Source organism: Pseudophryne corroboree, chromosome 9 (genome assembly GCF_028390025.1).
Source record: "Pseudophryne corroboree isolate aPseCor3 chromosome 9, aPseCor3.hap2, whole genome shotgun sequence".
Lineage (NCBI taxonomy): Eukaryota > Metazoa > Chordata > Amphibia > Anura > Myobatrachidae > Pseudophryne > Pseudophryne corroboree.
The window spans coordinates 298021737-298043012 of NC_086452.1; the positions used below are offsets into that span (position 1 = coordinate 298021737).

General features: G+C 45.6%; 1 protein-coding gene and 1 long non-coding RNA gene across 2 annotated transcripts in view; one reads left to right on the forward strand and one right to left on the reverse strand.

Moving 5' to 3' along the window:
* SERHL2 (serine hydrolase like 2) overlaps positions 1–21276 on the forward strand; it is a 309035-nt gene that overhangs the window by 140583 nt on the left and 147176 nt on the right. The gene's annotated exons all lie outside the window — the stretch shown is intronic.
* LOC134956977 (uncharacterized) lies at positions 26–19530 on the reverse strand. Its single transcript, XR_010186350.1, has 3 exons — positions 19449–19530; positions 16700–16972; positions 26–389 (listed from the first exon to the last, which is right to left on the reverse strand). It is a non-coding gene; the product is annotated as an uncharacterized LOC134956977 (long non-coding RNA).

The following is a 21276-nucleotide window of genomic DNA, read 5'->3' on the forward strand; positions in this document are numbered from 1 at the left end:
CATATGGATTCAAAGAAAAGTATTTACCTGGTAAGTACCAAAATCCTCTTTTTCCATTTATCATAATATGACTTAATACATTCTTAAAGGCTGACATGCACAAAATCATGAAATGTAACTGCTTCTTTACAATCCAATACAATTATGGAGCAGGTGGGTGCACTAGATTTATCAATACTTATTTTCAGGATCAAATCTTTTTGACTGCTGTACAGTATTTGTACAAGAGATTATAAAAAGATTTAACTATCACAAATTCTCCTTTTAAAATTGATTTTGTTTTTGTATGGTTAGACAAGAGAGCAAGGTTCACTATTCAGTAGGTTCATTGGCAGTGTCTTTTTCATCCTTTCTTGTGTGCCAGCAAGTCCGTTTTCTATCTGGCAACTCTGTAAAGACAAACACACAGTATTTGCGCACAGTCTCCAATTCAGAACAAACATATTTGCATGTAAAGAAGTCTTTCCTAAAATCACTTAGGATAAACCTAAAACCAACAAGGAGGAGTGCAATGCAAATATCAGGTGTCTCCAGTCATACTAACAAAATTAATGTAAATCTCCACGTGGTATGTATATTGACATATGAATAACTTAGATAATGTGATAGGTGTAGCGTTAGGTTGGTGGTGCTCCCAGATTGTAGTTTGTGTAAACTATAGGAAAAATACGGATTTGCAAGGGCAAAAGTAGAAGCAACTATACGTCTTTTCTTGGGCACACTTTTGGATGATAATGATACATTTTAAAACATAACCTTTATTTAATCACACTTAAAAAGAGAGGAACAGATGTAAACATACATACATTTAGGTATAAATACAAGATTTAGGCGATAAATTATGTGCAAGCGAAAATATGATTTCCTTATACTGTATAGTAAGAAAATTATTCCATATATAAATAATTATAGGAGAAAGCTGCTCACTTTGGCTCAGTACAATATCGTGTGAAACCTCAATTGAATATGTGGCCTTTGATTTATCTGAGTATCAGAATCAGTTCTGTGTGAAAGAATAAAATACCTAAGGTAACTTGTATTCCCTGGTGGTCTCCCATCCAGGTACTGACCAAGCCCAACAGTGCATACAGTAGCTTCCAAGATCAGACGAGATTGGGCATGCCAGTGTGTTGTGATCGTAGGTCAGTATAGTCCAACATGCAACATCAATCTGAATACACACACATATACTACATCAGGCACTCAAATTCAATAAAACATATTCAGTTTCTGTGAGGATAACATAATTTTTTTTTTGGTTAGGATGGTACGTAGATAGTCTAACTGTGGATGTATTGCTGAAAGTATTTTTTACAAAAATCTGTTTGGTGTGGGTAAGGAGCCAGATACTGATTTCCTATCACTTCTACTTTTCCGTCATCTGTGTGCACGGGATCAGTATGAAATACCTACAATCAAAATCCCGATGGTCAAAATCCTGACAACAATTGACCGGTGGTCAAAATTCCGACAAGGTCAAAATACTGACATTTAAAATGTCGACAGGTCAAAAAGTCAACGAGTTTTTCATTGTTTTTTTGTTGTATACGCCGACATGGAACCGTATAGGTGTACCGCGTCCCCTCGCATGGCTCGCTGCGCTCGCCATGCTTCGGGCACAGTGCCTCGCTGCACTCGGCATACTATTAGATTCCCCCCAGGTCCACTGGGATGGTAAAGTATGAACAAGTCGGTTTCAATGAAAAAATAATGAAAAACTCATGCCGACTTTTTGACCTATCGACATTTTAAATATCGGTATTATGACCTCGTCGGTATTTTAAATGTCGGTATTAAGGCCATGTCAGGATTTTGACCTTGTCTGGATTTTGAATGTGGGTCGATGGTTGTTGATATTTTGACCGTCGGGATTTTGATTGTAGGTAAATTGACCGCATCCCGTGTGCACATCGACTAACGGAATGAGAGGGTGGTCAGAAGTAGATACTGGCTCTAAGCAAGAATAGGGGAACACTTCTGCTGATCCTTGAGTGAAGGAATAAGGTTCTGTTACATGGTGCATTGCAGAACTTATTATCACTCACAGGATGAGAGAGTGATCCAGAGAGTATGATTTGCTTGAGAAAGATGATTGTAAGAAGAGACAGGAATTAATGCGAAGATTGTCTTTAGTGATGTGCACCTGAAATTTTTCGGGTTTTGTGTTTTGGTTTTGGGTTCGGTTCCGTGGCCGTGTTTTGGGTTCGGACGCGTTTTGGCAAAACCTCACCGAATTTTTTTTTGTCGGATTCGGGTGTGTTTTGGATTCTTTTTTTTCTTTCAAAAGACCCTAAAAAACAGCTTAAATCATAGAATTTGGGGGTCATTTTGATCCCATAGTATTATTAACCTCAATAACCATAATTTCCACTAATTTTCAGTCTATTCTGAACACCTCACAATATTATTTTTAGTCCTAAAATTTGCACCGAGGTCGCTGGATGGCTAAGCTAAGCGACCCTAGTGGCCGACACAAACACCTGGCCCATCTAGGAGTGGCACTGCAGTGTCACGCAGGATGGCCCTTCAAAAAAATACTCCCCAAACAGCACATGACGCAAAGAAAAAAAGAGGCGCAATGAAGTAGCTGTGTGACTAAGCTAAGCGACCCTAGTGGCCGACACAAACACCTGGCCCATCTAGGAGTGGCACTGCAGTGTCACGCAGGATGGCCCTTCAAAAAAATACTCCACAAACAGCACATGACGCAAAGAAAAATGAAAGAAAAAAGAGGTGCAAGATGGAATTGTCCTTGGGCCCTCCCACCCACCCTTATGTTGTAAAAACAGGACATGCACACTTTAACGAACCCATCATTTCAGCGACAGGGTCTGCCACACGACTGTGACTGAAATGACTGGTTGGTTTGGGCCCCCACCAAAAAAGAAGCAATCAATCTCTCCTTGCACAAACTGGCTCTACGGAGGCAAGATGTCCACCTCATCATCATCGTCCGATTCATCACCCCTTTCACTGTGTACATCCCCCTCCTTACAGATTATTAATTCGTCCCCACTGGAATCCACCATCTCAGGTCCTCGTGTACTTTCTGGAGGCAATTGCTGCTGGTGAATGTCTCCATGGATGAATTGATTATAATTCATTTTAATGAACATCATCTTCTCCACATTTTCTGGAAGTAACCGCGTACGCCGATTGCTGACAAGGTGAGCGGCGGCACTAAACACTCTTTCGGAGTACACACTGGAGGGAGGGCAACTTAGGTAGAATAAAGCCAGTTTGTGCAAGGGCCTCCAAATTGCCTCTTTTTCCTGCCAGTATACGTACGGACTGTCTGACGTGCCTACTTGGATGCGGTCACTCATATAATCCTCCACCATTCTTTCAATGGTGAGAGAATCATATGCAGTGACAGTAGACGACTTGTCAGTAATCGTTGGCAGGTCCTTCAGTCCGGACCAGATGTCAGCATCAGCAGTCGCTCCAGACTGCCCTGCATCACCACCAGCGGGTGGGCTCGGAATTCGTAGCCTTTTCCTCGCACCCCCAGTTGCGGGAGAATGTGAAGGAGGAGATGTTGACGGGTCGCGTTCCGCTTGACTTGACAATTTTGTCACCAGCAGGTCTTTGAACCTCTGCAGACTTGTGTCTGCCGTAAAGAGAGATCCAAGGTAGGTTTTAAATCTAGGATCGAGCACGGTGGCCAAAATGTAGTGCTCTGATTTCAACAGATTGACCACACGTGAATCCTGGTTAAGCGAATGAAGGGCTCCATCCACAAGTCCCACATGCCTAGCGGAATCGCTCTGTTTTAGCTCCTCCTTCAATGCCTCCAGCTTCTTCTGCAAAAGCCTGATGAGGGGAATGACCTGACTCAGGCTGGCAGTGTCTGAACTGACTTCACGTGTGGCAAGTTCAAAAGGTTGCAGAACCTTGCACAACGTTGAAATCATTCTCCACTGCGCTTGAGACAGGTGCATTCCACCTCCTTTGCCTATATCATGGCCAGATGTATAGGCTTGAATGGCCTTTTGCTGCTCCTCCATCCTCTGAAGCATATAGAGGGTTGAATTCCACCTCGTTACCACCTCTTGCTTCAGATGATGGCAGGGCAGGTTCAGGTGTTTTTGGTGGTGCTCCAGTCTTCTGTACACGGTGCCTGTACGCCGAAAGTGGCCCGCAATTCTTCTGGCCACCGACAGCATCTCTTGCACGCCCCTGTCGTTTTTTAAATAATTCTGCACCACCAAATTCAAGGTATGTGCAAAACATGGGACGTGCTGGAATTTGCCCAGATGTAATGCACTCACAATATTGCTGGCATTGTCCGATGTCACAAATCCCCAGGAGAGTCCAATTGGGGTAAGTCATTCTGCGATGATCTTCCTCAGTTGCCGTAAGAGGTTTTCAGCTGTGTGCCTATTCTGGAAAGCGGTGATACAAAGCGTAGCCTGCCTAGGAACTAGTTGGCGTTTGCGAGATGCTGCTACTGGTGCCGCCGCTGCTGTTCTTGCAGCGGGAGGCAATACATCTACCCAGTGGGCTGTCACAGTCATGTAGTCCTGAGTCTGCCCTGCTCCACTTGTCCACATGTCCGTGGTTAAGTGGACATTGGGTACAACTGCATTTTTTAGGACACTGGTGAGTCTTTTTCTGACGTCCGTGTACATTCTCGGTATCGCCTGCCTAGAGAAGTGGAACCTAGATGGTATTTGGTAACGGGGGCACACTACCTCAAGAAATTGTCTAGTTCCCTGTGAACTAACGGCGGATACCGGACGCACGTCTAACACCAACATAGTTGTCAAGGCCTCAGTTATCCGCTTTGCAACAGGATGACTGCTGTGATATTTCATCTTCCTCGCAAAGGACTGTTGGACAGTCAATTGCTTACTGGAAGTCGTACAAGTGGTCTTCCGACTTCCCCTCTGGGATGACGATCGACTCCCAGCAGCAACAACAGCAGCGCCAGCAGCAGTAGGCGTTACACTCAAGGATGCATCGGAGGAATCCCAGGCAGGAGAGGACTCGTCAGACTTGCCATTGACATGGCCTGCAGGACTATTGGCTTTCCTGGGTAAGGAGGAAATTGACACTGAGGGAGTTGGTGGTGTGGTTTGCGCGAGCTTGGTTACAAGAGGAAGGGATTTACTGGTCAGTAGACTGCTTCCGCTGTCGCCCAAAGTTTTTGAACTTGTCACTGACTTATTATGAATGCGCTGCAGGTGACGTATAAGGGAGGATGTTCCGAGGTGGTTAACGTCCTTACCCCTACTTATTACAGCTTGACAAAGGCAACACACGGCTTGACACCTGTTGTCCGCATTTCTGTTGAAATACTTCCACACTGAAGAGCTGATTTTTTTGGTATTTTCACCAGGCATGTCAATGGCCATATTCCTCCCACGGACAACAGGTGTCTCCCCGGGTGCCTGACTTAAACAAACCACCTCACCATCAGAATCCTCCTTGTCAATTTCCTCCCCAGCGCCAGCAACACCCATATCCTCATCCTGGTGTACTTCAACACTGACATCTTCAATTTCACTATCAGGAACTGGACTGCGGGTGCTCCTTTCAACACTTGCAGGGGGCGTGCAAATGGTGGAAGGCGCAAGCTCTTCCCGTCCAGTGTTGGGAAGGTCAGGCATCGCAACCGACACAATTGGACTCTCCTTTGGGATTTGTGATTTCGAAGAACGCACAGTTCTTTGCTGTGCTTTTGCCGCAAGTCTTTTCTTTTTTCTAGCGAGAGGATGAGTGCTTCCATCTTCATGTGAAGCTGAACCACTAGCCATGAACATAGGCCAGGGCCTCAGCCGTTACTTGCCACTCCGTGTCGTAAATGGCATATTGGCAAGTTTACGCTTCTCCTCAGACGCTTTTAATTTTGATTTTTGGGTCATTTTTTTACTGATCTTTTGTGTTTTGGATTTTACATGCTCTGTACTATGACATTGGGCATCGGCCTTGGCAGACGACGTTGATGGCATTTCATCGTCTCGGCCATGACTAGTGGCAGCAGCTTCAGCACGAGGTGGAAGTGGATCTTGATCTTTCCCTATTTTTTTAACCTCCACATTTTTGTTCTCCATATTTTGCGCACAACTAAAAGCCACCACAGGTATACAATGTAGATGGATGGATAGTATAGTATTACTTATACTTATGGACGACGAGTGACGACACAGAGGTAGGTACAGCCGTGGCCTACCGTACTGCTGCTTAGTGCTTATATATAAATATAATATACTGTATAACGGACCTGGTGGACAGTGTCAGCAGCAGACTGCTAAACTAGTATGAAGAAAGAAAAAAAAAAAACACCACAGGTATACAATGTAGATGGATGTATAGTATAGTATTACTTATACTTATGGACGACGAGTGACGACACAGAGGTAGGTACAGCCGTGGCCTACCGTACTGCTGCTTAGTGCTTATATATAAATATAATATACTGTATAACGGACCTGGTGGACAGTGTCAGCAGACTGCTAAACTAGTATGAAGAAAAAAAAAAAACCACCACAGGTATACAATGTAGATGGATGGATAGTATAGTATTACTTATACTTATGGACGACGAGTGCACTGACGACACAGAGGTAGGTACAGCCGTGGCCTACCGTACTGCTGCTTAGTGCTTATATATAAATATAATATACTGTGTGTATAACGGACCTGGTGGACAGTGTCAGCAGACTGCTAAACTAGTATGAAGAAAGAAAAAAAAAAACACCACAGGTATACAATGTAGATGGATGGATAGTATAGTATTACTTATACTTATGGACGACGAGTGACGACACAGAGGTAGGTACAGCCGTGGCCTACCGTACTGCTGCTTAGTGCTTATATATAAATATAATATACTGTATAACGGACCTGGTGGACAGTGTCAGCAGCAGACTGCTAAACTAGTATGAAGAAAGAAAAAAAAAAAACACCACAGGTATACAATGTAGATGGATGTATAGTATAGTATTACTTATACTTATGGACGACGAGTGACGACACAGAGGTAGGTACAGCCGTGGCCTACCGTACTGCTGCTTAGTGCTTATATATAAATATAATATACTGTATAACGGACCTGGTGGACAGTGTCAGCAGACTGCTAAACTAGTATGAAGAAAAAAAAAAAACCACCACAGGTATACAATGTAGATGGATGGATAGTATAGTATTACTTATACTTATGGACGACGAGTGCACTGACGACACAGAGGTAGGTACAGCCGTGGCCTACCGTACTGCTGCTTAGTGCTTATATATAAATATAATATACTGTGTGTATAACGGACCTGGTGGACAGTGTCAGCAGACTGCTAAACTAGTATGAAGAAAGAAAAAAAAAAACACCACAGGTATACAATGTAGATGGATGGATAGTATAGTATTACTTATACTTATGGACGAGTGACGACACAGAGGTAGGTACAGCCGTGGCCTACCGTACTGCTGCTTAGTGCTTATATATAAATATAATATACTGTATAACGGACCTGGTGGACAGTGTCAGCAGCAGACTGCTAAACTAGTATGAAGAAAGAAAAAAAAAAACACCACAGGTATACAATGTAGATGGATGGATAGTATTACTTATGCTTATGGACGACGAGTGACGAGTCGACACAGAGGTAGGTACAGCCGTGGCCTACCGTACTGCTGCTTAGTGCTTAATTATATATATAATATACTGTATAACGGACCTGGTGGACACTGCAGTGTCAGCAGACTGCTAAACAAACTAGCATGAAGAAAAAAAAAAAAAAAAAACACCACACTGCTTTTCAGGCAGACAAACGTATACTGGACTGGTGGTCACTGTCAGCAAAACTGTGCACTGTACTCCTGCTATAACTGCTCCCCAGTCCCCACAATTAGGCAGTGTGAGCAGTGCACTCAGCACAGATATATCATGCAGCAGTGCAGCACACTGAGTGAGCACAGATATGGTGGAGCGTTTTTTTTCAGGTAGAGAAACAACGGATTAAACGCAAAACCCTGCACTGTACTCCCTAACAGCTGCTCCCCGTCCCCAATCCTCCCCACAATTATAACTAACTAAGTTCTAATATAATACAACGGACTCGGAGAGGACGCCAGCCACGTCCTCTCCCTATCAATCTCAATGCACGTGTGAAAATGGCGGCGACGCGCGGCTCCTTATATAGAATCCGAGTCTCGCGAGAATCCGACAGCGGGATGATGACGTTCGGGCGCGCTCGGGTTAACCGAGCAAGGCGGGAGGATCCGAGTCGCTCGGACCCGTGTAAAAAAAAGGTGAAGTTCGGGCGGGTCGGATTCCGAGGATCCGAACCCGCTCATCACTATTTATGATAACCAATAGGAAATGCAGAGTATAATTTCTTGGTCTTGTAATGTTAAACAGCTGAGTCTGCAGACCGTGACAGGGTGGATTTTACTCTATAGTAGCAGCCTGTCTCTGCCTATGACAGACTGAGAAAGAGAGGGAGGATTTGTTTGTGTGCAATTTACTCAAAGTCACTACATATAGCTGCAGAAGCAGAAGTCACATCTGTTGGTGACCTGCATTTGTGTAACATCATTCATATTATGTAGCTGCAATAGCAGTGAAACCACAGCAGGCAGTAGTTTGCAAGTTAAAGCATGCAGCTGTAGTAAAAAAAGGATCACAGTCGATAATCGTCTGCAAAGTTATGCAGCTGCATAGTAGCAGAGAATCACTATATCTACAAGTTTCAGCTCGGTACATGCATTTACGTAGACAAAAAATATATTAAGCTGGTGTATAGAGTAGCGTAATTAAACAGACGTCCTCTTAAGTGTTTACCGTAAAGCTATGTACACACTATACAATTATCTGGCAGATTATCTGCTAGATCTAGCTGGTTGTAATTAAAATCTGGTAATGGATGAGAGCAAATGACAATCGACCATTTGCTCCCAAACACTAAAAAAACAAACAAAACCTGTCATTCAGACATATTGGTTAAACGCAAATTTAACCAACTTGTATGAACAATTGTTTTTGTCCGTTTTGCAGTGTTTGGGAGCAAATGGTTGATTATAATTTCCTCTCATCCATTACCAGATTTCCATTCCAACCGGCTAGATCTAGCAGATAATCTGCCAGATAATTGTATAGTGTGTACCTATCTTAATTGTGGAGTGGAGTAATCTAATAAAGTCACATATATCTAGCAGTTGTTGGTAGTTGCCTTACGTCATAGTCCATTCACCGAGCCTCCATTCATTGGTGGTCAGTGTGAGTTGTAGGCGGAAGTCCTGTATCCACGGATCGGTATACTAACCCCCGTGGAATAAGCTGAGCCTGACGCGGGATACCGATGTCCGCGAGACCAGAAGTACGGACACAGGAACCGGAAGTGACGCACATTTCGCTCAGGGAGCTTGATCACCTGGCCGTCTGCTCCCCGAGCTACCAGCCGTCGCTCTTGTTTAAAAGGAATGTCCCTCCTACTGTTTTTCTATCTTTTTCGTGTCTCACCTTTTTGTTAGTACCGATGTTTTACTTGTATAAATAGAGAGACATCTGGAGGGAGGAGAAAGGTTTCTATTTGTTAAAGATTAGTCAGAATAAAACGTTTTCGACCTGTTCATGTTTAATACAGCACGTTTATGAATTTAAGAGACTCTGAGTGCCGTTCTTCGTTGGAGGAATACAGTGGGGCAAAAAAGTATTTGGACAGCCACCGCTTGTGCAAGTTGACCCACTTAAAAAGATGAGAGAGGTCTGTAATTTCCATCATAGGTACACTTCAACTGGGAGAGACCGAATCTGATAAAAAAAAAAAAAAAACAGGAAATCACATTGCATGTTTTTTAAACAATTTACTTGGACACCTGCCAAGCAGCAAGATTTCTGCCTCTCACAGACCTGTTACTACTTCTTTAAGAAGCTCTTCTATCTTCCACTCGTTACCTGTATTAATGGCACCTGTTTGAACTGGTTATCTGTATAAAAGACACATTTCCACACCCTCAAACAATCAGACTGCTACCTCTGCACCATGGCCAAGACCAGAGAGCTGTCTAAGGACACCAGGGACAAAATTGTAGAGCTGCACAAGGCTGGGATGAGCTACTCGACAATAGGCAAGCAGCTTGGTGAGAAGAGATCAACTGTTGGCGCAAAAATATTACAAAATGGAAGAAATACAAGATCACTGACAATCTCCCTCGACCTGGGGCTCCATGCAAGATCTCACCTCGTGGGGTATCAATGATCTTGAGAACGGTGAGGAATCAGCCCAGAACTACATGGGGGGACCTGGTCAATGACCTCAAGAGAGCTGGGACCACAGTCACAAAGGTTACCATTAGTAACACACTACGTCATCATTGATTGAAGGCCTGCAGCACCCGAAAGGTCCGCCTGCTTAAGCCAGCACATGTCCAGGCCTGTCTAAAGCTTGCCAGTGACCATCTGGATGATCCAGAGGAGGATTGGGAGAATGTAGTGTGGTCAGATGAGAGCAAAATCAAACTTTTTGGTATAAACTCCACTCGCCGTGTTTGGAGGGAGAAAAATGATGAATGGCATCCCAAGAACACCATACCCACTGTGAAGCATGGGGGTGGAAACATCATGCTTTGGGGCTGCTTATCTGCAAAGGCGACAGGACGACTGATCCATATTTAGGAGAGAATTAATGGGGCCATGTATTGTGAGATTTTGGGCAAAAACCTCCGTCCCTCAGTAAGAGCATTGAAGATGGAACGTGGCTGGGTCTTCCAGCATGACAATGACCCCAAACACACCACCCGGGCAACTAAGGAGTGGCTCCGTAAGAAGCATTTCAAGGTCCTGGAGTGACCTAGCCAGTCTCCAGACCTTAACCCAATAGAAAGTATGTGTTGCCCGGTGACAGCCCCAACACATGACAGATCTAGAGAAGATCTGCATGGAAGAGTGGGCCAAAATACCTGCTACAGTGTGTGCAAACCTGGTCAAGAACTACAGGAAACGTTTGACCTCTTTAATTGCCAACCGAAGTTATATTGCAAAGTATTGAGTAAGGGTGTGCACACACGGTGAGATATTTTCTTTCGATTTTGACTGTATAGTCAAAATCGCAAGAAAAGTTAGTGCAGATCGCAAAGTGAAAGTCACCTTGCGATCCCGATTCAATCCCGATACGCGGTCCCGCCAGGCCGGCATCGCAAGAAAAGAAAGACTGTGCAGGCAAGTCTATCCTTGCTAGATCGGTGTACTATCTAGTTCATCTCACATGTCAATGACATCTCACATAAGCCAAAATCGTAAGCCCACATAGGGGGTAATTCCAAGTTGATCGCAGCAGGAAATTTTTTAGCAGTTGGGCAATACCATGTGCACTGCAGGGGGGGGCAGATATAACATTTGCAGAGAGAGTTAGATTTGGGTGTGGTGAGTTCAATCTGCAATCTAAATTGCAGTGTAAAATTAAAGCAGCCAGTATTTACCCTTTACAGAAACAAAATAACCCACCCAAATCTAACTCTCTCTGCAAATGTTATATCTGCCCCCCCCCTGCAGTGCACATGGTTTTGCCCAACTGCTAAAAAATTTCCTGCTGCGATCAACTTGGAATTGCCCCCATAGTCCATATCTCAAGAAAAGTTAGTCAAAATCTGTGCTATCTGGGCTCCAGGGAGTTCAAGGGAAATCGCAAGTGAAAATCGGGCATAGCAAGGATCTCACCGTGTGTACACACACTTAAACTTTTTGATTGTCCAAATATTTTTTTTCCGCCAGAATATACAAATAAATTGTTTAAAAATCATACAATGTGATTTCCTAGGTTTTTTTTTCCAGATTCTGTCTCTCACAGCCGAAGTGTACAGTGGCTGTCCAAATACTTTTTTCCACCACTGTATATATATGTATATCTGTATGTATGTATGTATGTATGTATGTGTGTGTGTGTATATATATATTTATATTTCTCTGGCTGAATCCACAGGATTATCCACAGGATAACATTGGGATATTGTCGAGCGATAGCGAAAATGGCACCAACACGGTCACGAGCTTTCTGGCCTCCCAGGATGCATTGGGGCCTCCACTATATAGTCCCGCCCACTGACTCAGTCAGATCAGTTTTTTGCTTGGTGCGGCAGGAAGCCGCATGGTCACAGGGCTGCTGTGAGAGCAGCCTCAAGTTTTCTTTACTTTATTTTTATAGACTTACTATAATGTTTTTTAGAGCGACTTCTCTTAACCGCATCTTAAACGCATATTAGAAAGAGTTGCTCCAATAACTCCCCACCGGTTCACAACAACGCTTACCTTCGGGTATCAGTGCTGTCTCGACGGGCGTCTGTGTCGGATGTTCTAGCAGGTCCAGCAGATGTAACCAGGCTGTGGCCGGAGCATGGGGAGACGGTGAGTCTATGGACTTCCTCTTACTAGAGGGGTCAGGACACAGCTACACTGATTTGGTGGAGACTACAAACAGTGTGCTGATGCGCCGAACATCTCGAGTGTGACAGCGCTACGCTCCGGGGATAATAGGCGCCAGGACTAGGTAGAGGCCGCGATCCTGGGAGTTTAAGTCAACAGGGCGATTCAGACGCTCTCCTGGCCGCCCCTCCTCCGAGTTCATGGCCAGTTCCCGCGTGTCTCTCGTTTCATGAACTAAATGACCTCGCTTCCGGCTCAGACGCTACCACGAGGGTACTCTGTCGCAGCTTAGACGCTGCGGTTGTGTACACTGGATATAAACCCGCCCAGACCGAGTCGCAGGCCTTAGCGTCTGCATACACGTGGAAGTCGCTCAGCGTCTTGTCCGCTGGTAAGCGTCCGTGTCCGTTATCAGTTATCAAGAGCGGCAGTGTACACCAGTAGCGTCTGAATCCACTCAGCGTCTTACGAGCGTATTTGCTTGGATATGGAAGTGTGGTGAGTCTCCCTGTATCCCGCTCTCTGGAGACAGGGTATACAGTACTAGAAATTCTCTCTACTTTTTTAGTATGCATTGTTAATTTTTAGTACCTATTGCATATGAGACCTGTATATTACTGTGTTTTCTGCATGTTATGTTGAAAATAGAACCAGTTAAAACAGAAGTACAATTTTCCTACTTATGTATAAGTTATTATGGAGGTTGTATTCTCATATGACAATGTCTAATGCTTTAACATGTGACTGATTGCTAGTATGTGTGCTGACTTTTCTGTGTAATGTCAGTCCTGTTCTGACCCTCAAATCAGGTGCACTGTGGTCAGATTGATCTCGCCTCTATATACTGACATATAGGGTGTTCTTCAGTCACAAATTGTGTAGTCGATAACAGGTTAATACCATGTCTGTGAGCGGCAAAAGTGATGAGGAGAATTTATCAAGCACTCCTATAGCCCTAACATGCTTATCTTGTAAGTCAGGGGTAATTGATATGAATCAATTGGTCACTTATGAGGGTTTGTGTGCAAACTGTTTCGCTTTTCAGCGAAGTAAAAAACAGGAGTTGGTTCAACCACCAACAGAGCCACCATGGAATATGTTCGCAAAGACTCTATCTTCTATAGCGGACAAGTTAACTACAGTAGCACCACCTCAGGTGTTAGGTTACACTATGAACCCATACATGCAGCTCCCTTCCTATGGTTTGGTTCCAGTAGCCTCTACAAGCAACCAAGGGGCAGGTAAGACTAAGACAGATACGTCTGTGTGGCAGACTACACAAGATGATACATCGGATGATGATGAGGAAACAATAGATTCAACTCCGTATGATGATCAGTCGCAGAGCTTTAGTTCACAAGATGTAGCTGAACTTATTAATGCCGTGAAGGCTGTGCTTTCTTTGGAAGAGCCAGCCAAGACAGTGTTAAAAGCAAAAGCACCTGTATTTAAACGAACAAAATCAGTGAAAGCTGAATTTCCAGCGTCAGATGAGTTGACGGAAATGATGGATGAGTCTTGGGCAGCGCCCAGTAAAAAGTATAAGATTCCTAAGAGATGGGATTCTTATTATCCATTTCCTGCTGTGGATTGTTCGAAGAGAGAAGTTCCTCCAAAAGTAGATGCACATGTTCTGCGACTCGTGCATAAATCTGCTTTACCACTGTCATCTACCTCTTTGAATGATGTCACAGACAGAAGGGTAGAGAGCCTTTTGAAAAATATTTTTTCTCTAGTAGGAGCAGTGGTAAGACCTGCTATGGCTTCGGCCTGGGTAGCAAAGGCTATGGGTGAATGGATAGATGAACTAGAGAACAGTATCCCTTCTCCTACTGGGGAGCAAGAGGATCGTTTTTGCAGTTTAAGACAATCTGCCCAGTATTTGGAAGAAGCAGCAATTGATGTAGGTACAGTTGCTTCTAAAGCTTCAGCCTTGACAGTAGTCGCTCGTCGAGCAATTTGGCTATGTACCTGGAAGGCAGATGCGGAATCTAAGAAAGAATTGGAAGCATTGCCTTTTGTGGGTAATATATTATTTGGAAAACCTTTATCGGATATCCTAGAATCAGAGGCTGAACCAAAAAAGGTCAGATTTCCGGCTACCTATAACCCTAAGTCCAAGGGTTTAAAATTTCGCTCATTTCGCTGGCAAAGCAAAGCAAAAGATAAAGAGGAGCCTAAACAACCCCAGTTTAAATCCAGGGGTAGGAAGCAGTGGGCTAGCAAAAAGTTAGCTTCCAAACCTGAACAGAAACCCTCAGCCTGAAGAGACGGACCTCCGCCTCGAGGATTCCAGGGTTGGGGGCCGACTCCTTCTATTTGCACACATATGGCAACAGTCAACAGCAGATGCCTGGGTGCAGAAGGTAGTATCTCAGGGGTATGGGTTCCCATTCAGGAGGCAGCCTCCTCAAAGATTTTTTTTGCACCAGCCCGTCTCGTATAGAGTCGAAGGCCAATGCCCTGCAAGAAGCAGTCCAAAAATTACTGCAGTCAGGTGTGATTGTCCCAGTACCTCCATCACAAAAGGGACAGGGGTATTACTCCAATCTATTTCTAATCCAGAAACCAAATGGGTCATATCGACCAATTCTAAATCTGAAAATGTTGAACAAATACATATGGATCCCAAAGTTCCACATGGAGACGTTACGCTCCATAATGTTGGCTATGGAACCGGGAGACTACATGGTATCTCTGGATGTACGGGATGCTTACCTACATGTGCCTATAGCACTGTCACATCAGTGTTACCTCAGGTTTGCCATCCTCCAGGAACATTTCCAGTTCCAAGCTCTGCCTTTCGGGCTAGCTACAGCACCCAGGGTGTTTACCAAGATCATGGTGGTTATGGCAGCTTGTCTGCGCAAGCAGGGGATAAGAATATTCCCATACCTCGACGACCTGTTAATCTTAGCACAGTCGCAAGATTTACTGTTGAGCCATCTCCAACAGACGATAGTTTGTTTACAGAGACACGGGTGGCTCATAAATTGGGAGAAGTCGTCCCTGAATCCGTCACAGCGGATGGTTCATTTGGGGGCCATATTGGATTCAGACCTACAGAGAGTTCTCTTACCAGAGAAAAAGATAGTCAAGGTGCAGGTCATGGCTCAGGAAGCGTTGCAAGCCCAGACAATGTCAGTCCATGCAGCAATGCGACTGTTGGGTCTGATGGTATCAACCTTCGACATGGTGGAATATGCGCAATTCCACTCCAGACCATTGCAGCATCTCATTTTGACCAAATGGAACGGGGATCATCAAACGATAAAGAAGCAGATGATAACGTTTTCAGTAAATGTAAAAAGGTCTCTAGCGTGGTGGCTACAGACAGACCATTTAAACAAGGGGAGACCCTTTTGGATAAAAGAGTGGCAAGTCCTGTCAACAGATGCCAGCCTGCAAGGCTGGGGGCGGTACTCGGCAGTGGCGTGCGGTGAGGTCAGTGGCTGGTGAGGCACTGCAGCTATAATCTCTGTGAAGTCCAGACGATGTCATCTTCTGCCGCCGTGCCAATGCCCACTACTGCCGCCACTAATGGGTGCCAACCCTGCCAATGACCTACAAAATCGCTGCCATCAACTGCCTGACCCCCAGCCTCTAATCTGCATCTCAGTCTGATGCCGCCAGTGCCTGCAGCCTTCCTGCTCATCAAACTTGTGATGAGCAGGCGGCTAATACATTGTCAATTTTTATAAATTTATGGGAAACAGAGAGGTGGAATATGGGGAGATGGGAGAGAGAAGAGAAATATGGGGAGATGGGAGAGAGAGTTGAAATATGGAGACAGGAGGAATAGGGATAGACGAGAGAGTAGGAATAGGGGGAGATGGCAGAGCGAGAGAGAGGAATAGGGTGAGAAGGAAGAGAGATGGAATAGGGGGCAGAAGGAAGATAGAGAAGGAATAGAGGGAGATGGGAGAGGAGTAATAGGGTGAGATGGCAGAGCGAGAGAGAGGAATAGGGTGAGAAGGAATAGAGATGGAATAGGGGGCAGAAGGAAGATAGAGAAGGAATAGAGGGAGATGGGAGAGGAGGAATAGAGGAGATGGCAAAGAGAGAATAGAAATAGGGGTATACGGGAAAGAGGAGTAGCGAGGAAACAGGAGAGAGAGAGAAATAGAGGGAGATTGCAGAGAGAGAGAGAGGAGGAATAAGGAGAGACTAGAGGGAGAGAGAGGGAGAAGGAGCAGGCTGGCAGACTGGGAGTACTGGTGGAGAGCAGGGGGCAGGATTGGAGTAACAGTAGTGCAGAATAGGGGGACAGGCAGGGAGTAATAGAAGGGGGGGGCAGGATGGGAGTAGTGGAGGGAAAAATTGCGCAGTATGGGATCTCACCTCCTCTTATGCAGCTCCCGGGTCCCAGCCACCGGTGCTCCTTCCATGCAAGCTCACACAGGACGGACAGACAGCCTCAGCAGAAGTTATGGGTTCCGCTCCTCTGGTGTTCTCTGCGTAGTCCAGGGGAGCATGGGCGTGGCCTGCGATCGGGTTGGAGGTGGGGCAGGGCCGCACCTCCGCACCAGGTGTACATAAGGCTCTTCGTTTTCTGGCTGCCCGCAGCAGTGCCCTCCTCATCACTGGAGCTGTCTGTCCCAGTTCTCTTCATTACTAGGGGCAAATGCAGGATTTTTAGGGGGGGTTCCAGATATGAGAGAGAGGGAGAGAGATAGAAATAGAAGAGAGTGCACATATATGGAAGCCTCCAACCCAGTGTGTGTGTGTGTGTGTGATATATAAACACAGAGCAAAGGAGACATGGGGAGGGAGAGACAGACAGACATGGGGAGAGAGGGGGACATGGGGGGGGGAGAAAGAGGGAGTGAGAAACAGACATGTTGAGAGAGAGACATACATACTGAGAGACAGTTCTGGAAAGAGAGTAACTTGGGTGGGAGAAAGAGACAGGGACAAAGAGACACAAACATGGAAAGAGAAATGGACATGGGGAGAGAGAGACAGACAGACAGACAGACATAAGGAGGGATAGAGACACACATGAAGAGAAACAGACAGGGAAAGAGAGATAGACAGACATAAGGAGGGATAGAGACACACATGAAGAGAAACAGTCACAGGGAAAGAGAGACAGATATGGGGAGACAGACAGACACAGGGAGGGATAAGACATGGAGAAAGAGACAGACATGGGGAGGGAGAGATACAAGGAGAGAGAGTGAGATACACAGACATGGGGAGGGAGCAGACATGGAGAGAGAGACAGAAAGAGACACGGAGAGAGATACAGAGACGTAGAGACAGACAGACATACGGAGAGAGACGGACAGAGAGAGAGAGAGAGAGAGGAGTGACATGGGGAGGGAGGAGATATGGAGAGACAGACACAGTGACCCAGAGAGACAGACATGGGGAGGTAGAGATACAGGAAGAGAGAGAGACACACACACACACACACAGACATTGGGAGGTAGGAGGAGACATGGAGAGAGATACAGACACAAGGAGAGATAGACAGACAGACATGGGGAGAAAGAGACCGAGACAGAGAGAGACAGACACAGGGAGGGAGAGAGAGACTGAGGAAAATAGTATGTTAACCCAGTGGTTCTCAAACTCGGTCCTCAGGACCCCACACGGTTCACGTTTTCCATGTCACCAAGCAGCTGCACTGTGTGTCACCAACTGTCACATTTTAAAAATCTACAGGTGACCTGGAAAACATGAACCGTGTGGGGTCCTGAGGACCGAGTATGAGAACCTGTGCCCCTATTCCAGGTGCTACAAGGGCAGCGTTTCCACAGCAGCTGTTAATACGTAGAGGTTAGTTACGCCCTGAAACAAAATACATGATGAAACAGCGCTCAACAGAATAATATAATATAAAAGAGATGGCATGGCTAATATATTAAAACACTTTCATATGGCAAATATCCCATGTATATCACAGAAATAGTAAAGTGACAATCAGCTTGCAATTAGCATTAAAATCACATATGTTTAAAAAGTACATGAAGTAATATGTAACAGTTTATACCCCTGTTCCAATAATACAGAATACATTTCTGTATACCTGTTCCTAGTATAGTCCCTGGGGGGTGATAGGCAGTCTATTGATGAGCACAAAATCAGCAGCTTTGAATAGTTACTGCAGCTGATGGTAGGGTCACAATGGACAAGTTCGCATTCTGGCGGCCGGGATCCCGACGTCGGTATGCTGACTGCCAGGACCCCGGCCGCCAGTCAACCATACCCAATGCATCTGAATGACTACTTGTACCTGGTGTAGGATTGTGACCCTACCATCAGCTGCGGTAACTATTCAATGCTGCTGATTTTGTGCTCATCAATAGACTGGGTGGTCATCAGTTTGCCGGCTGTTGGGATCCCGGCGCACAGTATACCGGCGCCGGAATACCGACAGCTGGCATACCGACACTCTTTCTCCCACTTGGGGGTTCACGACCCCCCTGGAGGGAGAATAGATAGCATGGCGCGCATAGCGCGCCACCGTGACCGCAGCGTGTGCTCACCACTCTGTCGGTATGCCGGCAGTCGGGATTCCGGCGCCGGTATGCTGGTCGCCGGGAGCCTGGCCGCCGGCATATCCTACTACACCCCAATAGACTGCCTATCACCCCCCCAGGGACTATACTAGGAACAGGTATACAAGTTACATATTACTTCATGCACTTTTTAAACATATGTGATTTTAATGCTAATTGCAAGCTGATTGTCACTTTACTATTTCTGTGATATACATGGGATATTTGCCATATTAAAGTGTTTTAATATATTAACTATGTCAACTTTTATATTATTATATCATTATATGTTATTTTATGGAGTGCTCTTTCATCATGTATTTTTTGGTAGGGGAGAGAGATAGAGAGAGAGAGAGACAGAGACTGACATATGGAGGGAGAGAGGCATGGAGAGATAGACACAGGGAGACACAGACATGCAGAGAGAGAGAGAGAGAGAGAGAGAGAGAGAGAGACAGACATGAAGAGTGTGATATGGGGAGGGAGACTGCTATGGGAAGGGACTCACAGAGAGGGACAGAGAGAGAGAGAGACAGCTAGACACAGAAAAACAGACATGGGGAGAGAAGACAGTGACTACTTACCTGATCAGCCGGCCAGCCAGCCCCCTCCAGCATGCCAGCCACTAACCTGCTGCAGAGTCACTTCCTCACCCGACCTCTGAACTCTCAAAGGCCCACGGGAACTGCCTGAGAGGAGCTGGCAGGGTGAGGAAGTGACTCTGCAGCTCCCCCTACAGTTCAGTCAGCCCAGCCTCCACATAAGGATAATCAGCCAGTGCTGCAGCTGCACATCACAGACAGAGCCTGCCCTGAAGTCCTCCGTCTCCGGTAAACATCGCGGGGGTGGGGGGGGGGGGGGGTCACAATCGGCAGGCCACTGGTGGGGGCATTGATTGCGGCAGTCAGCCCGGGAAGGGGGGTGGCTTGGTGTACTGACAGTTCAATCCACCCCTGCTGCCACTGCCCAATCATTCAGTGACAGGGGCGTGTTCATATATCTGAGAGCACTTCTAGAGGTGCCGCTTGCAGGGCTTTTTGTAATGGGCTTTTACTGCCCGATGCCTGGCCCTGCCCCCCGCTTCCGGCCCTTTCACATAGCCATCGGGAGGCACAGAGAGCGGTGCCTCCGATTCACAAGTAAAACAGTTTTTTTTTAACATAAAAAGATGATTAAAATAATATAAAGGCTAAGCACATATTTATGACACATCATATGTGTCATAAGTATCTTCTTTCTATTATTTTAATCATTTATGACAGGGGAGGCACTGCCTCCCCTGCCTCTCCTGACTGCACGTCCCTGGTACTCGGAAGCCTATGGTTCCAAGGAAAATGGACCGCAAGGGAAAGTCGCCTGCCGATAAATCTGTTGGAGATAAGGGCCGTTTACTTGGCTCTAGTTCAGGCAAAGGACAATCTACAAGGAAGACCAGTCCAGATCCGCTCAGACAATGCGACGGCAGTAGCATACCTCAATCATCAAGGAGGAACTCACAGCAAGAGTCTTATGGAGGAAGTAACTCCCATTCTAAAATGGGCGGAACTCCATCTCCCGGCATTGTCAGCAGTATTTGTCCCGGGTGTACTAAATTGGGAAGCGGATTTTCTCAGTCGGCACACCATTCAGGAAACCGAATGGGCACTACACCCAGAAGTGTTTCAGACACTGGTGAACAGATGGGGTCTACCGGAAATAGACCTTATGGCGTCTCGTCTAAACAACAAGGTTCCGAGGTACGGATCAAGAACAAGGGACCCAGGAGCGGTCCTGGTAGACGCACTGTCAGTAGAATGGAGGTTTCAGCTGGCATATCTGTTCCCTCCAATATCTCTGTTACCCAGAGTAGTGAGAAAGATAAAACAGGCAAAGGGAGCAATCATTCTAATAGCCCCAGCTTGGCCAAGAAGGCATTGGTACACAGATCTGTTGAGAATGTCCGTGGAAGCACCGGTACTGCTCCCTCAACGTCCAGATCTGTTAATGCAGGGTCCTTGTTATCACAGTCATCTGGATCGCCTATCTTTGACGGCGTGGCTGTTGAAATCTCTATCTTAGAGGCTAAAGGATTTTCGAAACAAGTAATCCAAACCATGCTTAGAGCAAGGACGCCTTCTTCGGCCCGTGTGTATCATAGAATATGGTAAGCCTATATTCACTGGTGTACTGGAAAAAATTACAATCCGAGATCTTTTAAAGTAGCTAGGATTTTGGATTTCCTTCAGGCAGGATTGGATAAAGGGTTGAAAGCTGCTTCCTTGAGGGTTCAAGTCTCAGCGTTAACTGTATGGTTTCAGCAGAAGAGTGCTGATTTACAGGATGTACGTACATTTTTCCAAGGAGTAGTACATATTCAACCTCCACTTGTTCCTCCTGCAGCTCCCTGGGATTTGAATTTAGTTCTTAAATTTC